We start from the raw sequence: 24,025 nt of genomic DNA, 5'->3' as shown, positions 1-24,025 counted from the left end.
TAGCAAAAACCTGACAATGACCTCTGACCTACACATACACACAAACACCAAGAGACGGGGGAGTGCAGAATTAAAAGCCTGTCTTCTCACAAAATGAAGAAAAAAAAAAAAGCTGGTCCCTTGCTAATGAAGAAAAGTCAAAGGTCAGACACAGTAGAAAGGTTTGGAACATCAGAAGAGAGGTAGCTATAACTGGGAAGGAAGCAGGAGTGTTGGTTTATGTCAATTAGCTCTCTTGCTTGAAAAAAAATAAGAAGAAGAATAAAATAGATCCCAAGTGCATTGTCTAATAGAAAATGCAATGACTTTGGTGTAACCACTCCTTAGCTATTAGCAAAGGAATTTTTTTTCTCCGATTGTCATCCAATAGGAAGCCACTGGAAATGAAATTTCCCCTGGTGCTCAGAACACAGAATTCGTTAAGGTCCCCAGTTTTCTATAAAGGCAATTTCATTACCTTAGAAATAAATACATTAGGCCTGCAGTTTTTCTGCCAGAGCAGGAAGTTGGAGGTAGTGTCATGCACTACAGAGATCTGTCTTGTGCAGCTATGAGCGGTCACGGCACTTAAATCTGTTCTTGCTTTTATTATCCTGATTCTCATTATGACCTCTGCTTGGGCAGCACCCTGACTGTTGTGTAAATAAGGTATTAGCACATACCTGTGGTGAATAATACTGCCCCAGTGGGGCTAAGCTGCTCTGTACTGGGTGTCTGGGTAAATCTATGATGTCACTCTTCCTTGAAAATGGGCCTGATGCTGACCACACTGCACTAGAGGGACAGCTGCTTAGAAAAACGCATGTCTATAAATATATGTTCTACTAGGTCCTTGAAATCAGCTTTTTCTTTGAAACCAGGCTAACCATCCACCTTTTACTGTTCAACAGTCATTAAATATTAAGTTCCCCTTGGAGTTAATGTGAATACAAAATTCTGCATAGTCTCTAAAAGTTAAAATCATCCAATCCGATTAGGTATTCTTTGATGCCCCTCCCCAAAGACAACGAACTGAGATTCTCAGTTACCCCTTGTAGACACTGAGGAGAGTCTTTTTTGTCCAGGAGAGCTTTTCTTCAAGACTGCCTGCACCCATGCACCCACGGCTATCAGCCTCATCCATGCCACCGTCACATCTTGTCTAAACTAGCCTAGCAGCCTCCTAAGTCAATTCCCTATTTCCGCCTCTACCCAGCTTTGGCCCATTAATCTCAGGTTAAATCTTATCTCTGGAAGTATCTCTTCCCGTCTACCCAAAGGTTGGCAGGAAAAAATATATATATATCCCCCAAAGATACCCACATCTTAGCTCCAGCACCTGTGCAAACATTACCTTACATAGCAAGATGTGATTTAAGATCCTGGGATGAGGAGATTGTCCTAGATTGTGGCTATCACAAGACTGCATGACAGTACTACAGGTAGATAATAAAGGCAAAAGCAGAGGCTGGAATCCTACAGCTGTAGGTCAGGCCTTGTGGCTCTCTCCAGGAGCTTCCCAAAGAAACCAGTTAATTATAAGTTGCTGTGTGGAGCCACTAGGTTTGTGAACATTCATTAGCGGTCCCAAGAAATAAATATACTTCTGCTACATTAGTCTCCCTGGCCCAGATCTCTCATTAGACCAAAAGGTCTCCAGAGGCAGGAACCATATCACACACACCCCGCCCCACTTCTGTGTCCATTGTGTCTGACACACAGTAGGCAGCCAGCCAATGATGACTGGATAAGGCAATATGGATGGAAGGAAGGAGGGAGAGCTGACACAGTGCAATCACACACACAAGGCAGACAAGCACTGTCAGACTAAAAACAATGACCAAGCTCCGGGACTAAAATGCAGGCCCCGTTCTTACCTCCCCGTAGTAGCCCAGAATCTACAAACTCACATCAACACGCTTCTTAGCCCAAAGCTGCCTCTTCTGTGGAACCTTTGTGGACTCTTCTATGCACATTCATCAGCCTGTCTCCACAAGCTGTCTCTTCTCTAGCCTGCTTGCTTTTGGAGTCAGAGAAGATTACCACTCTTTTTTTTCTTCTTTCCTATTATACAGGGTCTCACTAGACTTAACCTTGAAATTCTCCTATCTCTGACACCTAAATGCTGGTATTAGAGGTGTGTGCCATGACTCAGCAGAAAGTCCATCTTCAGTTCTTGGTATAGAACCAAAGGGAGGGCAAGTGTTTGTTTCCTATTGCTCTTGTCATTGTCATTAAATATTATTTCAAACTACACACAGTCACAACCTCAGAATTACCACCACAATAAACATTAACATTAATTACCTTGACAATAAACTCAACCCAGAAGGGACCTAAGTCGCCTCCTGCCTCCTTAGAAAGTTGACCATGATCTCTGCTTCCAGAGCTCAGCTGAATCCTAAGACATCAGGCCATACCTTGGATCTTTTAATTTGCCTTCTGTTTTTGATTCTTTTTCATTTGTGATAGATATCATCCAGATTCCAGGCCCTAAAATTTCAAACCTAGAACCCCTACACAGATGTAGCCCATGGCAGTTTAGTGTCCAAGTGGGTTCCATAGTAATGGGAAGAGGGACTGCCTCTGACATAATCTGATTGGCCTGCTCTTTGATCACCTCCGCCTGAGGGGGGAGCAGCCTTATCAGGTCACAGAAGATGACAATGCAGCCACTCCTGATGTGATCTGATAGAGTAAAAGCAGAAGGAAGAAGAGGGGGACCTCCCCTATCAGTGGACTTGGGGAGAGGCATGTGTGAGGAAGGGGGAGGAAGGGTGGAATTAGGAGGGGAGGAGGGAGGGGTTTATGGGGGGATACAAAGTGAATAAAGTGTAATTAATAAAATAAAATAAAACATAAAAAAAGAGAGGCTACCATGACAACTTTCCCCAAAAGACAACTGACCATCTGAATTGCCTGACCCTAACCTCCATACATTCTTTGTCTTCTTGGTGTCCCCCTAGGGAGGGACCCATCTAGTCCTTTCATGGATGTCCTTACAAAGCTCTGAAGCTGCCAAGAACAATCATTGTGCCATACTCCAAACAACTGGGTCCCAGCTCCTTGAGAAGGAAAGTATGTTATGATGAAAACAAATGTGTAAATTAAATATGTTAAAACGTTAAACTTAAGGTTAAATAAGTGATCCTGCAGCTGGATGTGGGATAGACAAGCTAATCAAATAAGAAAATAACAGGATTTTTAAAATTACAGTTTACGAGTTTTGATTTGCATATGGCCCCAAATGTATTAAATCAATCTACTTTATATATTACAAAATAAAGTTCAAAAAGACTTGTAACATTCCATAAACACTTTAAAGGATAAATATAATGTGCAGCATACAGGTAAACTGTCACGTGTATCAAGAGCATGTGGCTAGACAGGTCACAGGCCCTAAGGGCAAATCTCCACTATTATTCTACTGAATAAACTTCGTATTGTATTAAACCGGCTCCCAAAGACTAATTGCTCTACCGTAGATTAGTACCTTATTACTAGTTAGTACCTCTCAACCTTCATCAGAAAAGCTCCTTTTTGCAGTAGATGCCATTACATAGGGATCCACAACTTGTCAAGATGCAGAGAATAAGACAATACAGAATGTTCAACCCTCAATGGGACAACTATATCCCTTGTCCTCTTCCCAAGACTCAGATATAATTGTGGAAGAAGAGGTACACACCCAAGAGTGAACAGGCAGCACAAAGAGAACATGATAGACTTTAAAAAAATAAAAAAATAAAAGGGAGATGTAAGAGTTGTGTGGGTAGGGAAGAAGGGTAGATTGGGGGAGGAGAATGAATGTGATCAAAATTCATTAGATATGAAATTCTTAAACACTAATAAAAAGAAGAAATAAGAAGGAGAAGAAGAGAAGGAGAAGGGGGAAAGGAGGAGGAGGTGAGAACTATAATGACAACTCTGGGAGCTAGGCGGCCCTCCCTGTATCCTCCCTGTCCTGGGAAGAATGGCCTCTTAACTCTGTACCAAAGAGGAAAACAGCAAACATCTAATGGTGTTAACAATACTGTGTTGGTGAAGACAGCAAGAAGATGAACTCTGAGGCTGCTATTATTCATCCTGTAGGGCACCCATGCCTACAGTGGGAACAGGAAGCCAGAGCTCATCCACAGCGAGCAGAGGATCCTCTACCCAGAACTCTGTCCATTAGGACGCCTGCTAACTGCCGTAGCTTCTTCCTGGTTGTTTCTGCTGATTTCAGGTATCTTGGGGATCTCCATCTGCTGCTATTGTTCTTTTCACTCAGAAGCCTCACCAGAGTGTCTGCTCTGCTCTACACAGAATTGCTGTGACACCCCAGCCCAGTGCCTCCCAAGGGCTTCCCTAGTCAATTTCTGCTGAATGTTTGCAGTCCCCCTCCCTTCATTAAAAAAAAAAAAAAAAACTGATGATGTTACCTTTTGTTTTCTTTCTGAATCGGGCCATTCCATTCATCCCTGCTGGAGTTGTGAGCACTGAGCACCTGGGTTGATGATGCTTTGCTCCCTACTTGTTATTTCTCTCTATTTGCCACTCAGTATTGATTCTGTTACTTTTGCTCGCTTACAAACGCATTTAAAACTATTGCGGTAGATCTTTCCCCAGTCGGCACAGAACAGATGGTTCCAGAAATCCCAGCACACCAATGCTAGGTGGAACTGGGCCTGGGAAAGCTCTTTTAGGCTTTAGGCCAGTTCTCTGTACCAGTTTGCTAAGGACTGTCCTCAGGAACAGAGTTTGAATAAAATCTGACAATGCCTCAGTTTGCAAAATACCAGAACAAAACCAAAAACAAAACAGTTTTATCCCCAAACCATCATGGACTGGGTGACCTTGAAACTGTCGATTATCTGCTCTGTCTGCTCATCTGTGAAATGTGAATAATGACTCCACTCCTTTTAACCTCATAGAGCTCTCAGGAACAGCAAATGAGCTGCCCTCGTTCTCTGATTGGAGTATATTTGCAGATGTCAGGAGTCCTGGCTGGGACTTCAGAACGTTACAAAACCTTTTGTGCATTTGACTAAAAATGGAGTTGGCTGCTTTAGCAAATACGACTGCACATTTCAGTGGCTAGAAACCGATTTGGAGTCTGCTTCCCCTTGAGGTTGAAGAAATTTTCAGAGGGTGTTTTCCTTACTCTGTCTACCTGAAAAAAAATAGAACTGTTCTCACTCTAGCAGGAGATTGCCTGGTGACCTGGGTGAGTCATAATGGACTGTCTTCTTTTGCAAAGAAGTGACACTGGATAGGTTGGTCCTGTTGGTGCTGCTGGTGATGGTTGCAGCGGCACTGGCAGCAGCTGGCATTGGCAGTGGTGCCAACGGCAATGGTGTGGGAGCCTCAATCAATGCCTGCCATTCTTTTAAACACCGTTGACACCACCGCATTGATCTTCACTGTGTCATTTATCGCACTATATGTGTCCAGACTTTCCCATAAACAGGTACCAAAAGGGAGGTGAATGCGCTCCTACTTTCATAAGGGGAAATGCATATGTGAAAAGAAATGAGAGGGTTCAGGGAGGCTAGAGCAGCCACCAGACACGATGTCGGTCTGCCCTCGAGTGAAGACGAAAGGGGAAGAGGAATGGATGGATGGAAGCACTCTGGACCACCTGCAGTCCAAGAAAGGTTTGGAAAATCTGTCAAGGAATTCTCGAGCCAAAGTCAGCCATCTGTGAAGTCCTCGATCACCCATGAACGATTCCACCGTGGCACCCTTGCAGGTTCAGCTCCTGCTGAGAATAGCTCATGAGAAGCACACCTGCCGTACATGTCAGCCAATGGGTTTCACAGAAACTCCCTGGGCTCTTGGCCAATTACACGCCCTCCATTTGGAGGCCTACAAATGCGTGCTTGCAGCCATCAGCTCCACCGCAAAGATAAAGAAAACGAGACCCAGGCAGGTTAGGTGACTGAGCCAAGGTCAAGTGGCTCGGATTACAGGGCCAAGACTAAAAGCAGAACAATCTAATTTGGAAACAGCCTCTGCAGTGGAGCATAGACGAGGAACAATTAAGAAACAAGGTGATTTCAGGTAGAGAGTCTTCCTGTTCAAAACTCAGAAAGGAATTTGTTTCGATGCTTTCTGGTCTGTGGGGCAATCGCCTTCTTTATTCTTAGCAGCCAGCGGTGGAGGTTTTCCCACCTAATATATCAATAATGGGTAGATCCCATAAAGTAATGGCCCACCATACCACACAGTTCCCACAGAGGGGTATTTAGCAGTAAAAGAGCTGTAGAGACCTGCTAAGAAAAGAAATGTTGGATGAAGGGTGGGTATGGTCAAAATATATTGAATACAGGTGCGAAATTCTCGAAGAATGTCTTTTAAAAGAAATAATACGTTGGGAGACAATTTCCCTTTCACTCATGTTTATTTTTAAATGGTTTCTCTTCAGTGCTCAGAGCATCTCATCATCACCCGTGTGGGGATGAAAACAGGAGTACATGTGGAAGTCAGATTCTCGGTGGTTGAGTAACTTCTTAGTGATTTTATGTTACGTGGCTCTCCCGTGCCCTGTAGACCGCACCGTACTGTTTCTTCATAAATCCAGTCAACAAACATTCAAGCTTGCCTCGCAGCACGTTTGGTCCTGGAGGTGTGCAAATGAGTAAGAGGCACCCTGCTTCCAGAGTTAGACCTGACGCACACCTAGGCATGCATGGATCAGTCCTCCCCTCACAAGGCCTTTTATGGAGGGCAGTGGCTCTTAGCCATTTCCCCTTCACAGGTAATGAAACAAAGGCCCAGAGAGAAGAGACTAAGTAACCTTTTTAGTAATCAGGAGCAGGCTTGGCTCTGTCTTAGACGCCTGACTGTGAGAGCCTCCACTCTACCACACTACTGGAAACAAACAGCATCCAAAGGATTAAAGATCTCTTGAAAACCTGAAACACACCTACCTCCGGGCAATGTGAGTCTGCCTGAGAATGAGGCCAGGAGAGGCGAAAGGCCAACAAATCCACCTCCAGGCTCCAACCACACCTGCCTGTAGCTGTCCCTTAGCCCTTAGAAGAGAGTGTGCCTTCCTTGGATTCCAGATACCCCAGCAGCCAAACTTGCTTTGTCCTGTTTCCATGTGCCACGTGCGCTACATGAAGGTTCTTAACTGTATAGACAATCAAGCTGGTCCCTTTGAGAAAGAGAATACAGCCCAGGCTACCTACACTAATGAGCAAGCCCCAGAAGTGTCAGGGCAAAGGCAGCTGCTCCTCTCAGTTAAACATCACCTTCTTTCCCCCATCCTTCAAGCAGCTTATTACAGCTCCATTCACAGTCCCTAGGCTATGGAAGCAACCTAGGTGTCCATCAACAGAGGAATCAGTAAAGAAAACATGGGCTATACACACACAGAGTTGTCTCCGGCCCTAAAGAATGAAATTATGTCACTGCGGGAGCATACATGCGATGGGAGGTAATTATATTAAGCTAATTATGGCAGCCTCAGAAAGACAAACATTACATGTTTTCTCTCATTGGTAAGCCTTAGATTCTACAGAGACATATATAAAATTATGTGCATACAGATGACAGGCAAGTAGAAGCGAGACGGTCTCCTCCGGGAACAAAGGGACTAATGGATGGGGGAGGGAAGGGGAGTGAAATACAATAAAAGTACCTAAAGCATATTATAAATTTGTATGAAAACAGCCTCATGTAATTCAACATAACAGAATTTTAAAACGATTTTAAACTCCAACCTTCTCGCCCCTCCTGAGAATCTACAAGCCAAGCCCTTATGATGGCTGGGGGAGAGGGAGATGTGCTTTCAGTGCTGCTGCCGCTGGTAAGTTGTCTGTGCTTCTGTATATCACTCCTTCTGCCCATGCCATGGTGAAATTTATTGAGTCACAGAAGAAAAAAAGAAAAGAACAGAAAAGAATGAATGTAGAAGGGGCTAATTGACAAGAGGAAAGGAATCATCAGGAGTAAGGAACGAGTCAAAAAAGAGGGGAATATGGTCAAAATACATATGTATGAAAATGTCATATAAAACATACTATTATGTACATAGTGTGTATAACTAATATATGATTAAAAAAACATTTAAAAAATAAACTCGAGATAGAACAGACCAAGGTCGAAGACCCTCGCGAGCCAACAGAAGGAGGTGGCTAAGAGCCGGCTGTCCCCCTGCCTCACACCTGCCCGTTTTCTCTCACCTGAATCACTGCCTCAGCTTCTAGTCTCCCTTAGTTCCATCTGGCACATCACAGCTGCCCACAGCTCCCCGGGGAAGCCGATGGGCTGCAGGTAGCTCCTACCCAGGGGAAAGAGCGCACTCCCTGTGGCTTACTCCAAGATTGCCATCCAGGACCCACAACCACGCGCCTCTCTCCCTGCCCCACCCACTTCCACACCCCTGAAAACACAACCTTTGCTCCAACCAAACCCCAGCCTGCCAGCGCTAAGCGGCCTTTAGTCATGCCGCTGTCCTGGGAAAACAGGACTTTGTTCCCCGTTCCCTTCTTCTCCTTACTTCGTTTTGAACAAATTCTGGCAACTCTCATGTGTCACCACCCCTGAGAATTCCTCCTTGATCAGCCAAACCCCAGGATGGTCACAGACCTCTCTGCATCAAGGTGGAATTTTTGGGTGCTCCTAAGTAGAAGGCTCCTAAGTAGAATTTCTTCTGCTCCTCAACTTATCCATTCACCCAAACCACACTTAAAATATCCAGCGGACCCCAGAGAGCCCTGAGCGCCCCACCGCCGCTGCCAGCCTGGTCACTATCACACCCCGGGAGGAGCCCAGAGAACCCTAAACCACAAGATGGCAAAGAGACAAGAGCAGCAGCAGATCCGCAGCTGAGAATTCTTCCGCTACCGAGGCCGAGCAGGGCGGGCATGAGGAAATGCCGGCTTACCATCTCTACCATCATCCAGTTTGGCCATCCAACAAGAAGAAATTCCAGCAATAAGAAATGAACACAGATTGGCGCTGAAGGCCTAAGTGCTTGCTTTTTGCCCGTCGACCTGATACGCGAGAACTCTCTGCATTATCTATGCAGTATGGGGTTTTTATTATTTTTTTACCAAAAGATGTCTCTTTTTGGTAATGAAAAACGTGTTTTGTTTTTTTTAAGAAAAAAAAAAAGGTCTGTTTTTTTCTCAATACACTTATAATGGTTTTTAAATTGTTTCATATCTGGTCAAGTTGAGATTTTTTAAGAACTTTATTTTTAATTTGTAGTAAGTTTATAACTTCATTTTTTCAAAAAAAAAAGTCAGCAAACTGCGAGCACCTGTTAATAAAGGTCTTAAATACATACATACATATATATATCGGGTTCATATACCTGCTCCAAAGAGTTGATGCTGGTAAATCAGCATGTAGAAACAGACCAGGTGCTGTTGTATGTTTTCAGAGGCAGACACCCAGACTCCAGTGCTAAAATTCTCAGAAGACAACATGATCTAAGCACCATGGGGTGCATGAGCTCCAGGAAGAATTAAGAAGAAGAACTGCATTGTGTTCCAAACACTCAGTTCTGGGCTCTCTTGTTCTCCTGATGGAGTGCTAGCAAGTTCTTCTTATTCATCTACACAAAATAACTTTTAGGTCAAAAAGAAATCAGCCTTAGTGAGTCATCTCCTGTCCTAAAGAGACAAAATGCCCCTCTGGTCTGCCTCCCCTCTGACTAAGAACAAGCGTGGGTTTAAAGACACCCAAGGCTATGGGACTTTTCCTGTCATGCTCCACTACTGCATCCCCAGCTGGAAGTGTATAAAGGAGATGGGCTCATTTGAGGCTTAATGGACCAGCAACTCCATTTGGGGGACTAGTAAGCATGTGGTTCCTCCTGATCATCCCAGTATCTGCTGCATCTATAAAGCAAAGACAGAGCACAAAGCAATGGCAATAACAGGGTGAGAAAAAGCCCAGAGAATAAGGCTTCCAGGACTCAGAAAATGGCCTCCCAGTCTACTCCCTGCCATGAGTTGACAACCCAATAGAGCTCCATAGTTCATAAGATGCATTAGGCAAGGCAGACAGCATCCTGGAAAAGGGAGGGCTTAGTTTCCCCCATTCTCTCCTCCTGCTTCAGCTCCAAGCATGCCCCCTCCCCCAACATGGAAAGGCATGGGAGTGGAGTGCTATTCAGAAGGGTTCACACATTACATCAGGCCATGTTGCTCCATGGTTAGCTCTAAGCAAGTGCTCAATGAACATGAGCTTTCTGCAGCACTCTGAGCGGAGAGGACTGTGGGATCTATGCAAATAAACACAAGTGTGCAATGGCTGTGCTGGGCACAGGTGTGAGGGTACAGAGACCAGAAGAGGCTTCAGAGCGAGGATGTCCACTGATATAAAAAGAGGATCAGGAGCCTGCCATAGAGCAATGGGATGCAGAAAGGAAGAAACACCAGCCATGGGAGGCATACAGACACACTGGACTATGCACCAGCCTGGGATCCTTAAAACTTAACCAGGTCTGTAGGTCAGGATACAGGATTTTAAGGCAAAGCTGGAAACATAGCAGGAAGCATAGAGGTTTAAGTCTTATCAGCGAGCATGGGAAGCCATGAAGACCAACACAACAAGAAGAGCCACAGAATCAAATGTGGGGCGACAAAATCTTTCTTGCCTACAAGAAGTGTAGAGATAAAGATGAAGCAGAGATTGAGAAACTAGCTCAATGACTGGCCCAACTTGAAATTCACCCATGGGAGAGAGCCAACCCCTGGCACTATTAATGATATTCTGCTGTGCTTTCAGACAGGAGCCTGGCATAACTGTCTTCTGAGGGGCTTCATCGAGCAGCTGATGAAAGCAGGTGCAGAGACCCACAGCCAAACAATAGGACAAGCTTGGGAAGTTCTGTGGAAGAGTGGGGGGAAGGATGGAGGGAGCCAGAGGGGTCAAGGACATCACAAGAATACCTACAGAGTAAACTAGCCTGGGTCCATGGGGGCTCACAGAGACTGAACCACTAACCAAAGAGCATGCATGGGCAGGACCTAGACACCCTACACATGTGTAGCAGATGTGCAGCTTGGTCAACGCGTGGTTCATCTAACAATGCAAGAAGGGGCTGTGTCTGACTCTGTTGCCTGCCTTTGGATCCCTTCACCTTAGCTGAATTGCCTCAGTGGTGGAGGATGCACTTGGTTCTGCTGCAACTTGAGAAAAAGGAGAGAAGGGAGAGGGAAGAGGTATGAGGTTGGGACTGGGAGGAGAGAGGGAGGACTGGAGTCAGGCTGTATAGTGATTAAATAAATGAGAAAAAGACAAATGTGTGGTGAGCAAGCCGAGTCTCACAACAACATGAAAGAACCTGTGAAGTGAGAGGCTGACAGGAGAGTGTGTGGGGAGACGTTAGTGGCCTGGAGAGATGGCTCCACTAGTAAGAGCACTTGCTGCACAAACCTGAGCCCTAGAGTTCAGGTCCCAGTGCCCGTATAAAAGCTGTGCATGTCTGCAACAGCAGCACTGAAAGCAGCAGAGGTAGGAAGATGCTGGAGCTTGCTAGTGGCCAGCCTAGGCAAAAACCGCAAGCTCCTGATTCAGCAGGAGGCCCTTTCTCAAAATAACAAGGCATAGAGTGATAGGCGAAGATGCTTAAGGCCCTCCTTTGATCTTTCTCTGGATCTCCTTCTCTGTCTGCAGACACCACATACAAGCATGGGGGGGGTGGAGAGGGGACTAAGTTTACTGGGTTACATTCTGCCCTTAACTTGGGCAGTCACAGAGAAGACAAAGAGGAGAGCTGAGCAACAGGCCCTTTTCTGAAGAGATGAAGGAGGAGTGGATGGGAAGCAGGATGCTGGGAAGAGAAGAGGAAGGAGACACTGTGTTTTGTTTATAAAATAAATAAAATAAAGTATAGATCACAGGTCCCTATGATCGATGGAAAGTCACAAGTGATGGAGGGGAAAAGGTCACAAGAGCACAGTGTTCCACAAGGCAGAAAATACAGGAGACTTGGACTTGCAGCCCCACAGCACATCCATAGGAGCTATCCTGGAGACACCAAGCACAAGGAACCGGAACTCAGAAGACGGGGGTGGGGGAGAGATCCGTCCAGACCCCTGGACATGAGTGTGATGACTATCTAAGTGGTGCTGAAGCCACAGGACTAAACGAAATAGTCCAAAGGGAGTTGTAAAATGAGAAGAGAGTAAAAGATGAGCTCGAGGGAGCAGCTTTTAAGAGACCATGAATGAGCAAGATGCACAAAGGTGTCAGAGAAAGAACAGAAAGGAAGTGAGGGACAATAGAGGTAGCTGCTCAGACAGCGTGGTGATGGATCACATACCGGTGGCACAAATGGCATCGCCCATGTGGCCTGCCGCATGGGAGTGGGTATGTGCCAGATGAATTTTTACTTGTCCTACAAAATGATTTGTCTGTCTTCACCACATCCTCTTCCTGATTACCAGGAACCCTTCTTTAATAGGATCCCTGGTCTAGAACTCATGGGTTTGATAGAACTCTTGAAACATGGCCGGATGAATTTGTTCCCCCCACCCCAATAAAGTTAACCTTCTGCCACCTTCTCAGACCCAAAAAAAGCCTGGGACCCAGAGTGACTCCTGTATTTGCTGGGCTGGGGACCTAGATTGAATGTTGTTCTCTCCTTTGTCCTGACCCCAAGGTCAAAACTGTAGAGGTGAACAGTCGCCACCAGGGCTCCTGGGGTCTAGTCCAAGATGCTACCATAATATATTTTGATTCAAGACTAATGGCTTTTCCCTCCTCAGTTTAAATTAACTAGAACACTTTTACAGAGAAAGACCATTCCCCATCCTTTAGGACTAAAAATAAAACATGCAGTTGCATCTCTCAAAATATCTTCTTTCCCCTGGGACCAAGTGTTTGAAATCCTATTTTGAATGTCATTGGCAAGGCTTTTCCTTTAAGTTAGGGGTTTGCCTCACCCGGGAGTCTTTCTAAAAGCTCTTACCTCTTCACTGAGGCCCCTCCTATCTAAGCTCCGAGAAACAGCCTGGAAATCCTGCTAAAATCCCTCCATTGCTCTTGTTCAAAACCCCACAGCACTTTCAAAGGCTTCCGATGCCTGTGTAGACAGGGCTCTCCTCACTCCTCCAGCCTTCCTTCCCCTCTACCTACTGTTCTCTCACTCTGCAAAGTCTTCAGTCATACTCAAGTAGCTCTTAAGTAGGTGTACTGAGGTCACCAATTTTCCTTACGGATGCATAGTGGGAAACAAAAAGTGTGTGTGTGTGTGTGTGTGTGTGTGTGTGTGTGTGTGTGTGTTACACACAGCCCATGACTCATTCTCTTGCCTAGGACATCTGCTCATCACATCTCAGCTGATCACACTGGCACAAGTAGCTAAGGGGTGTCAATAAATTCTATGACAAAATACTTTGAAATGGGCTCGTGTTTATAATGACCTAAAAACTAAGTATCGATCATTTATCATTCGGTCAATGAATATCTACTCTACACCAGGAATGTTCGCTAACATCCTTTATCCAGGCCACCACTCATCTGTAGACTGCAAGAACCATTCTTCCGGGAAGTGCAAAGCCAAATGTAGCAAAAAGAGCTGCTGTCCATGACCCTAGAGTTTGGGAAGAGGGGAGTTGTTATTTTGCTTAGTTTTGTCTCTCTACATAGCCCTGGCTGTCCTAGAACTCACTGTGTTAAGCAGGCTGGCCTCAAACTCACAGAAACCTGCCTGCCTCTGCCTCCTGAGTTCTGGGATCAAAGGTGTGTGCCACCACACCCAGCTGATCCAGGGTTTCAGTCTCTCCCTCTCAGCTCCCTTTCCTCTTATCTACCTTCTTGTCTTCTCCCCACCCTGCCTCCAATCCAATCCTCTGCTCAGAACCTTGCCTATTTCTTCTTCAGCCTCGTTGGGCACCTGCCTGCACAGTCCACTATACTCCGAATGTGGCTCTCAGGTAGATTCTATTGAAGTTCCACAATTACTGGGCCATGCTGCCCACCCCCAAACCCTCCACTGCACACTCATGTCAAAACCCCTGCTCCTCTAAGGCTCAGGCCTCTGGATCCTCCATTCCTGATCTTCTTTGTTGGTATTAGTAATAGACCTAAAGTCTGTTCTTGATTTCCCAAACCAACATCACTTTCATGAAGACCACTTTCCTGCTGTCAGGAACTCACAGGCAAACCACCCAACATCCAAGCTCCTTGCTGCCTCTAGTTCTGACCACCACTGTCATTGACTCCCCATCTCAACCAGGAGCTTATAAAAGGTCCCTGGAGAAGATCTGCTTGTGATTTAGTGCAATTCAATTTACTTAGAACAGACCGGTAACAAAGGGTGGGAGAATCAGGGAAGCAAGAAGTAAGTAAGGGAGTTATTCCAAGGGAAGTTCCTTTGCCTGAGCATGGGATGGGGTGGGAGTGCCCTGAGGTCCTTTTCAGAGTTTGTCCATCTTTGATGCCCAGCGCTCTCTTACACAGTCACTCACCATATATGGAAAACTTCATCAAGAATGAGATCCCAGTGGATCAGCGAAGGCTATAGGTACAAACCAGAGAGGGAAGCACACACGGAGCTAGAAGACGGTGTGCAGGGAATAGCAGATCTGAGAGACAACAGCTTCTATGTGAGGGTGCAGAGAAAAGACAAGCCACCACGAACCACAAAGCAGGCCCTCACAGGACACTGAGTCTGTCTTGACTTTGGATTTCTCAGATCCATGGTGTTTTGTTACAGTAGCCCAAACTAAGACACCAACTTGAACATCCTCTCTCTCCAGCTCTCTCCCTAACATGTTCTCATATCACATTCTGCCTCTGCTCTCTCCTCTGCCATGTCCTGCCCAAGCCTCCTATCACTTCTGAATCCTGCTTAAATTTCATGTCCAACACTTCTCTTCAGCCAACACACTCAACTTCCTTTTCATTTATCTTGTCCTGTGTGACCATTAACCTTCACCATCATCTTAACTAGATCTCGAACCGCCACAGAAACACAGCTCATGCCGCTGAGAGTGTTTTTATAAAGGTTTAACACAACAAGGAAGCCCCATCCTGAGCATGAGCCTCACCATCCCACCGTCTGGGACCTGAGCCGAGTAAAAGAGAAAGAAACCGTGTATCAAGCATTCATCTGTCAGCTCCCTGATGGAGGACACAATGTGAGCCACTGCCTCAAGCTCCTGCTGTCATGACTCTCCCCCTTGAACTGTGAGCCAAGATCAAGGCTCACTCACTTGAGATGCTTTTCTGCCAGGTATTTTGTTGCAGCCTTGGGAAAGTACTTAATATATCATGGAACATCTGGATGTGCTCCTCTCACAGTTACTTTTTGTCCCCGCTTTGCCTCTACAGGTGGGATGCTGCAAGTTTCTGGACAAATGGGATGGCCTTGGAGAGTTGCTGTTGTTATCAATCCATAGTATCCTTCTTCAACTGCTCCTGTCCTGTTTCCCTGCTGTCACAGTAAAAGTTATGAAGACACTAAGGCTAGCCTCATTATATAAGTAGACATGATATGAACGAAGACACTACACAAGATACATATTTCCAAAAATTTTCTGCAGAAAGTGTTAAATATTACACCTAATAGGGACTTGGCTTCTATCTATATATTTTAAGGAATAAACTATTTATGCTGAATGAGGTGTGCTTTCCCCATTGACTCATTCCAGGTCTCTGAGATGGAGACACAATGCCCCCAGCACATTCTGATTTATGAACAGCCCCAGCTAACTCCACTTGCCAGCCTGGCTGCTCAGTGCTCATTGCATCTACCAAAACCACCATCAGAAAAACTCGAATAGGTTAAAAAAAAATAGGTTTAGACATATCATCCTTCACTGTGCCTACGAGGTTGCAAAAATAAACAAGATCCATCAGAAGGAGAAGACAGTATGTACGAAACATCCTACAAGACAGCTTTGCATTTTAGCATCAGCCTCTGGGTAATCTCCCCTATAAAAAGGTTCCTCTAAATGCACATCCGTGCTGCTGACATCAGCACCGTCTCTGACTTACTGCTAATGCAGCTATCTGAGGCGAGGAGTGGGTGTGGGTTGCAGGAGGAGAACCACTAGAAGAGAAAAATGCCCACGGTATTACTCATGAGGCTGAGGAGACGGTGATGTGGGAGGCGTATGGATCCATTCATCTTAGGAGTTTTGAAATAGTAATAGCTCTGATTAGGGGAGCCTTCAAGGAATCGAGAGACTTACTAGAACCTGAGGGACTAGCCTCCCTGGAGTAAGACAGCTCTGTGGATTCCCAGTAACACCCTGGATTTGGTGGATAAGCTGGCCTCTGCTTGAAGGAAATCTTGGGGCAGAAGCAGCCTCCTAGGAAATTTTCCATACTGGCTGCTGAACACCTCATCCCATCCCCGAAATATCCTCTCTTGCTAGCAATCCCTTCTGCCAGAGGGTAAACTCCTCAGGAGGCTCCTTGACAGCGGGCCCTTGCGTCTCTGTCTGGGTCTTGCGTAATCCCAATCTCAAAGCACAGAATATAAATGCCTCGGTTAGGCTCCCGTCCTGTTCGCTGTTTTCTCCCTCTTCCAACATCCATCAGAAGGAAGGGGAGGAGGACCTCCCCTATCAGTGGACTTGGAGAGGGGCATGGGAGGAGGTCAGGGAGGGAGTATGGGATTGGGAGGGAATGAGGAAGAGGGCTACAGCGGGGCTACAAAGTGAATAAACTGTAATTAATATAAAAAATAAAAATTAAAAAAAATAAATGCCTTGGTTAAAATCCACAGAAGGGATGCAACAAAAACTGACTAGACATTTGCTGTATTGAGGTACCAGGCGCACAGAAATGAGCGGCAGTGTCCCTGTGCACAGGGGCTGAGCAACTAAGAAGGAAGTAATTACTTGTAGGGAGTAGAAAATGGTACCTTCTCCTCCAACCCTGTGTGATACAGCAAAGGCTCAGCACTCATTCTAGGCCTCAGGGCCTACAGACACTCTCCCATGGCTCCTGCAGAAAACTGCCAGACTTCAGGCAGCTCCTTATGCTCTTCAAGGGTAGTATGTCCAAAAGCCAGGGTGCGCAGAAGTTTGCTCCAGTGACATTTTTCAGGAGTCAAATTCTTTCTCAAGACAGCCAACCAAGCAAAATCACCATGACTGGTTAGACACAACCGAACATTTGCCATAAGCACATTTACCTCCAAGGAACCATGAGATTTATTATTTGAAAATGTAAATCAAATTAGATATTTAATAGGAGTACATAGTAGTGTTATACACTTGGAGTAGAATAAAAGAACTCTCTCCCAGCAGCTCCAGTGAATGTTAACTGCTGGTATGTGATCCTTCTAAGTAACACAGCCAGGGAAACCACAGGACAAAAAGGGCCATTTTCATAGAAAGTAAAAATCTAACCTTCAGATTCTCAGGTTTGAGCCAAGGGACAGAATATTTGCAGAAAATCCTAGCTCATGTTTAATTCATCAGACAATCTTAATTCAACTTGTGCTTCATTTCCTTGAAATTGCCTGTAAAGAGGTCATCTGAAATGGTCTTGTGGTTATGTCTCCTCTACCTCATAGAGGAGAAAGAGAGGGAAGGAAATGGCCACAACCAATTAAAAGAGCAAGTGACTCAGCCTGGATCTTGTGGAATTTGCGGGTATTTCCAAGAGTTCTTTGCCACTTAAAGAACTTTAATGGCCCCTCAGAGGCCAGTTACACTTAGACCACCTTACTGAGGAGGTGATCCACTCAGCAGACATTTGCGCAGTGGGCACAAGGAGTTTGATCCCACAAACAACTTCCAAAGTGCTCCACCACTAACTCACCAAAGACTTCCACGTGAGGCCCCTTTCTCAACTGTTCTACATCATCCTGCAAGCACAGGATAGTTTATCTCCCTTCACCTATCATCTTCATAGTACACATGAACATGATGCAAATTTCTTTCTTTCCATTTTTATTTCTCTCTGTTTTTCTTCTCTCTTTCTTTCTCTCTCTTTTTAGGATAGGGTCTCACGAATCCAGACTGGCCTCAAACTACTAATTAACCAAAGATGACCTTGAACACTTGATCCCTGTGCCTCCTCGACCTCTTGAGTTCAGGGATTGCAGGCATGTGCTGCTCCCCACAGCTGGCTTATGTGTTAGCGCAGATCTCCCTCAGGGCTTCGTGGGTTCCAGCTGAGCTATGTCATCAGCCTGTAATGCCATCTCTATCAACCCAGCATTTGATGGGAACCGGCTATGTGCTCAGCGCTTTAAAAATGTGCTCAGAGTTTAGTAACTGCATTGATTATCACCAGAACTGGTGGCTAAAATTCACCATTTGAACCATTTTGAAGTGAGCATTCAAAGTGAGTGTCCATATTCAGCAAGCAAAAATGCGAGGCAACCAGTTAAATTTGTGCCTTAGATAAATAATCACAATAAAATTTTAAGTGCACACCAAAGGTTGTCTAAAACATCCTTATCCAAATTTTCTTTTTTTTTATATAATTTGTATTTTTATATTAATTACAGGTTATTTACTTTGTATCCCAGCTGTAGCCCCCTCTCTTATTCCCTCCCAATCCCACCCTCCCTCCCTCATCTCCTCCCTGCCCATCTCTAAGTCCACTGAGAGGGGAGGTCCTCCTCCCCTTCCATCTGACCCTAGTTTATCAGGGCTCATCAGGACTGGCTGCAATGTCCTTCTCTGTAGCCTAGCAAGGCTGTTCCTCCCTCAGGGAGGGAGGGGAGGTCAAAGAGCCCGTCACTGAGTTCACGTCAGAGACAGTCCCTGTTCCCCTTACTAGGGAAACCCACTTGGGTGCTGAGCTGCCATGGGCTATATCTGTGCAGCCAGATATTTTGGTTCTGTTGCCATGGGCTATATCTGTGCAGGGGTTCTAGGTTATATCCATGCATGGTCCTTGGTTGGAGAATCAGTCTCAGAAAAGACCCCTGTGCCCAGATATATTTGGTCCTTGTGGCATTCCCAGGATCCTACCACAGAGGGCGTTCTGAAAGACTCTACCAAGCAGTGTATCAAAGCAGATGCTGAGACTCATAACCAAACTTTCTTTTGCAACTCAAATTTCATTGATTTATCTGGTATTTTATCTGCTAACCCTAAGTTAAGGACCAGAGAGAAGCACAGCCATTTGTAGAAGGAATATCTTGTGTATTGTATGGGTGCAACACCTGTCAATTAAAAAACCTATGGCCTATGGCTGAGGCAGGAAATAGGTGTGACTTCTATAGCAGACAGAAGGGATTCTGGGATAGAGCCAGGAGCTCGAGATGCAGCTGCCAAGATGTGAGGGAGATGGACGCATGGTGCCTGAGCTAAGGTAACAGTCCATGTGGCAGAATGTAGATTAGAATAAATGGGTTATTTTAAGTTATGAGCTAGCCAGAGAAGAGTCTAGCTACATGGTCTAGGTATTTGTTAAATAATAGTTGAGTCTTGTGAGTCATTATTCCAGGAGCTTGGGGACAGGAAGAAGAAATGCCCCGGCAACATAATGGTGTCCTGCTATAGCCATTAACTATCCAGCACAGAAACCAAAACTGAACATAAAAGTGCTATGTGTAGTTCTATGGTTTGAATGTGTCACCCAGAGTTTATGGGCTGGACACCTGATGGCCAGTGTGGCAGTGGCACCTTTAAAGAGTGATGGAGCTGGGGAATGGTCTCAGTGGCAGAGCATGTGCTTGGCATGTGTGAGGCCCTTGATTCAGTCCCCACGACAAAACCCCAGAAACTAACCAGACCAAACCAACCAAACTCACCTCATAAGAGGGCTAATTTCATTGTGTAGGGAGTGGGCTTTTTCCAAGACAGGGTTTGCTATGAAAGCAGGTTTGATAGAGCTTACATATTTAAGTAATTGTCAGGTTTACAGGTTTAAGTGTAAGGTACTGCCACTGAGTAAGCCGATTCTTCTAGAGTAAATGGGACTCTTCTAATGACTAATGGAGAAACAATACACATTAGGATTCTTAGTAGCCAATACACTATCTCAAATGCTCAGTCTCTTTACCATCCTTGTTTTATTTGCATATGTATGAGTTGGATAAAATGCAAAAACTACCTCTTAAAAAAAACCAGCAGTACAAGTAATAGGTTAGATTCTCTTTCCTCTCCCGCTCTTCTCTCTCACCCTCTCATAGTCCACCATGGATGACACAGCAGAAAAGCCCTAGATGCCAGCATCTTTTTATCTCTTATTAAAAATAGATTTTTTTCATACAATATATTCTGGTTATGGTTTCCCCTCCCCCAACTCCTCTCAGATCCTCCCCACTTCCTCACCCACCCAAATCCACACCCTTTCTCTCTCTCTCCAACTAGAGTACAGAAAGACATCTAAAATAAAAAATAATATGGTATGTTATATTATGCTGCTTGTCAAAAGCAAGCTTCATGGTTGGAATGTAACTCTCCTTGGGACACAGAAGAGTGGTTCTTCATGGTTGAGACATCAGCCATCTTACATCTGCCCATGTTCAGCCTTGTCATGAGGCTGGAGGGGGAGAAAAACAAACAAAGAAAATCTAGAACTCGGTTTTTACCCCACCTTTGAATTAGCTAGCCTGAGCCTAAACTGTAGGGCCAAATGAGCTGGGTGCATAAGCTTTGCCTATGTGACCTCATTCCAGCAGGGCCCTTGTTCTCATCTGAAAATGCATACAATGAAGGACAGAAATTTAAATACATGACATTGCCAGCACACTTACTTTATTGAATGGCGATAGTAAGCACTTAATGATTGCTAACTGTAATTATGACTAATTAATAAGTAATGTTTGTGAAATGGGAGATATTCACCTGAGGCTACAGTGCCAACTAAAAAGTTCCCATTAAACTCATTTTCTGTCTTATTTTGACTAGTTTTAACTATCATTACAGATTGTCAGCAGCCCCTGTCTCTCCAGAGACCAGCTCGTTGAAATCCAAAGTATCTGTCTTCACCTGTGAGCTCATTGACTTCTCATAGCATCTCAATATGCAATTAGCACAGACGCTTGCACGGTTCAGAATCCATGCAATGATACTCGGTGTTCATTAAGTGAATGAACGCTTACTGGTTATAATGACTCAGCCCTTGAATTCTGAAATGACTTAGGTTAAGAGCACTCAAGACCTTTTCATTAATAAAAGGCTACCTGCTGATCCACAGCAGACACCCTGATCTCAGAGCATGTCCAGAAGTTAGAAAGTGTATTGAGTTCTTTTTCTTCATATAGGTTTGTTAATTCTTCGAGGATTTCGTACAGTATGTTTTGATCATATTCACTCCCCTCCACTGAGTCCTCCCAGATCCATCCCCTCCACCTTCTTTGTGATCTGTCTTTTTATAACCACATGACTCTTAGGTGTAGGCTCTGAGCTGGGGTATCATCAACCTACCAGGAATCGTATCCTTTAACAAAACTGACTTCTTTCTCCTAGCAGTTACCAAGTGACAATAGCTCCTCAAACACAGATGGACTCCCAACCTCTCCCAACCTGTCCACACTGGGATACCATCCAACTTGAGCCTGTAAAGATCTTGTACCTGCTGTCACTATGACTATGAGTTCATATGTGCAAATGCCCTGTTATGTTTGGAAAACACTGTTTCCTTGATGTTTGGGGACCATTACTATAGTCCACATATTGGCTTTTTTAGATCAAGTGATTTCCAAAAACAAAAACAATGCAGTTTTTCCAAAAACGAAACAAACAAACCAAAAAAAACAAGCTGACCCACAACCATTTCTCCCATCCTACATTTTTTATGTTAATGAATACTCTACCCGTGGGAAACCTGTTCAAATCTGAACAGGTTATGACTAAGGAAGAAAAAGACAGCCATACCACATCTGCCCAGTTCTCTTCCGACACTTAGTCTTGGAACTGATGGCTGTGTTGTGAGAAGTCCAAGTCAGCTCACATGGTGAGCCACCACAGACTGATGCCTGGTAGACACTCATCTCTCAGTCACAGGAGCTACAATGTCTCCCAGTGAGCCCAGCAACCCCCAATCATGCCGCCAGTGCCTGTAAGCTTTCACATTCTTCCCTGGTGAAATCGTAAACATCACAGAACAGAAGCCGATCTTCTGTGCTACCTAAGCCTGTGACTAAAACAAAACTCCTGTTTCTGCCAGTGAGTTGTTACATAGCAACAAAAACAGGTCACAGAATTGAATGAGGCTGAAAGCCAAGAGTAGAACCCCAAATCCCTATACACTGGGTGGTAACAAGCAGAAACGAGAGCCTAAAGCAACATTCTAGTGCATGTTACTCTTTCTTTTCTTACAATACACCATATGAAAATGTTAAAACCACTATCATTCATTGAGTGCATTTATGTAGCTGGCGTCATTTCCAGTCCATGCATTGACCCATTTCAGTATAAAAGTTACTTTCTGAAGTAGGCACAGTTATTACTCCATTTTACATTAAGCAATGTCTAGACATGCCACTAGTCAGAGGCATCACTGGGAACCGAGCTTATCCATCCATCTCCAGAGTCTGACACAGTACACATGGGGTGCTTCTCCAGGCTTACGCTCCACGAATAAAAATACATCTGAGTCAGCTAGCAAGTGCTTGGCAGAGCATCAATCCTCTGTGAAAATGTTTTCTTCCTTTCTCAACATTGGCATCACAGTTTCAAGTGCCACAGTTGCTTTTGATTGAGGAGACTTTAGGGGTGGTAGTGTTTGGTTGGTTGGTTTGTTAAAGTTTCAGGAATGTCCTTTAACTCAGGACCTCACTATGTAGCTGCCCTTGAACTAGAAGTCCCCCTGTGTCAGCCTCTGGAGACCTGTGATTACAAATGTACACACTATCACTCAATGCTATAGATTGCCACCGTTTCTACAGCAAAAACTATGCCCATCTGAAAGCAAAATGTATGTCTCTAACACTGGGCTTCATCTATTGTCTATTCGATATGTCTGCTCAGTGTCCAATAGGGGCTCACATTAAACATGATTGATGGAGAACTCGAGCTCACACAACATCACCAAATCTGCTACTTCCTCAAGATGGCTGTGCCTCTGTAAATGTTGCTTCCAGGGATTCAGCCAAACTCTCCAGTTGCTTTTGATCTTCCTCTGCCCTGATGTCCGCAGCTCATCCAACCAACTCTGCCTCTAAAGAGATACTGGTTTCCAGCACTTCTCTTCATCCCCAATTCCAACTGCCCAGTCTAAAGCTCCACCATCCAGCCATCCTGTGAATCCAGTTCACCTACTGCCTTGCTGAAAAACCTTGGGGACTACCATGTGCTCTTAGAGAGCAACCAAACTCATCAAACTAGTGCTTCCCATTCTGGCTTCTGCCCAGGCCTCCGACTCCACCAGCTGCCATCTCTCCCTACATGCCCCTCGGTGACACTGAGCTTCTAGTCTGTCCCTCTTCTCTCCAGCCACTGGGACATTGCCCTTGCTCTTCCAGGTGGAACTTGTTGCTCAGAGATTTACAGACAGGCTCCTTCTGAACACTTCCCTATCTTCGCCTTGTGCCAAATGGCCAGTCTCCCCACCAGCCACTTTTGAACCTGATTCCTAACCTTACTTTCCTCACAACATTTTATTTTCATCACTGTCTGAAACTATTTTTTGTACTATTTGCTTGCTCATTCTGTGCCTCAGAAAATAATCCTCCCATCTAAAGAGATTTTTGTCAGTTTTATTTCATTTATTTATTTATTTATTTATTTAATTCAGTTTTATTTATTTTATTCAGCCAAAGAAAACTGAAGTTATAAAATTGCAAGGAAATGGGGGGTGGTTATGGAGAATGTTATATTCCATGAGGCAACCCAGGATAAGAAGCACAAATGTCACATATTCTCTCCCCTAATCAAGTCCTGGCTACTAATTTTGACACACATATATTTATAGGATACGAATTATGTAAAGGCCAGGAAACTAGAAAGGGGCGTTAAGAGAGGAAATAAGAGGCTTCCAGAAATGTGTGTGTGTGTGTGTGTGTGTGTGTTTGTGTTTATTAAATAAAATAGATCATTTTAAAAATTTTTTAAAGGAATCAAATGCTGCCTTTCCCCTTGAGGCACCTAAATGCAAATTCTTTTTCACTTTTGAGAAACCTCCCACCCCTACTTCAAACTTCGAGTCACAAAAGCAGCTTTGCATGGGGGCT

General features: G+C 44.7%; 1 protein-coding gene across 1 annotated transcript in view; it reads right to left on the bottom strand.

Moving 5' to 3' along the window:
• Kcnk10 (potassium two pore domain channel subfamily K member 10) overlaps positions 1–24,025 on the bottom strand; it is a 144,443-nt gene that overhangs the window by 95,141 nt on the left and 25,277 nt on the right. The gene's annotated exons all lie outside the window — the stretch shown is intronic.

Source organism: Psammomys obesus, unplaced genomic scaffold, assembly GCF_907164565.1.
Source record: "Psammomys obesus unplaced genomic scaffold, mPsaObe1.curated_primary_1811, whole genome shotgun sequence".
Classification (NCBI taxonomy): domain Eukaryota; kingdom Metazoa; phylum Chordata; class Mammalia; order Rodentia; family Muridae; genus Psammomys; species Psammomys obesus.
Note: the sequence above shows the minus strand (reverse complement) of the source record. Positions and strands in the feature narration are given on the sequence as shown.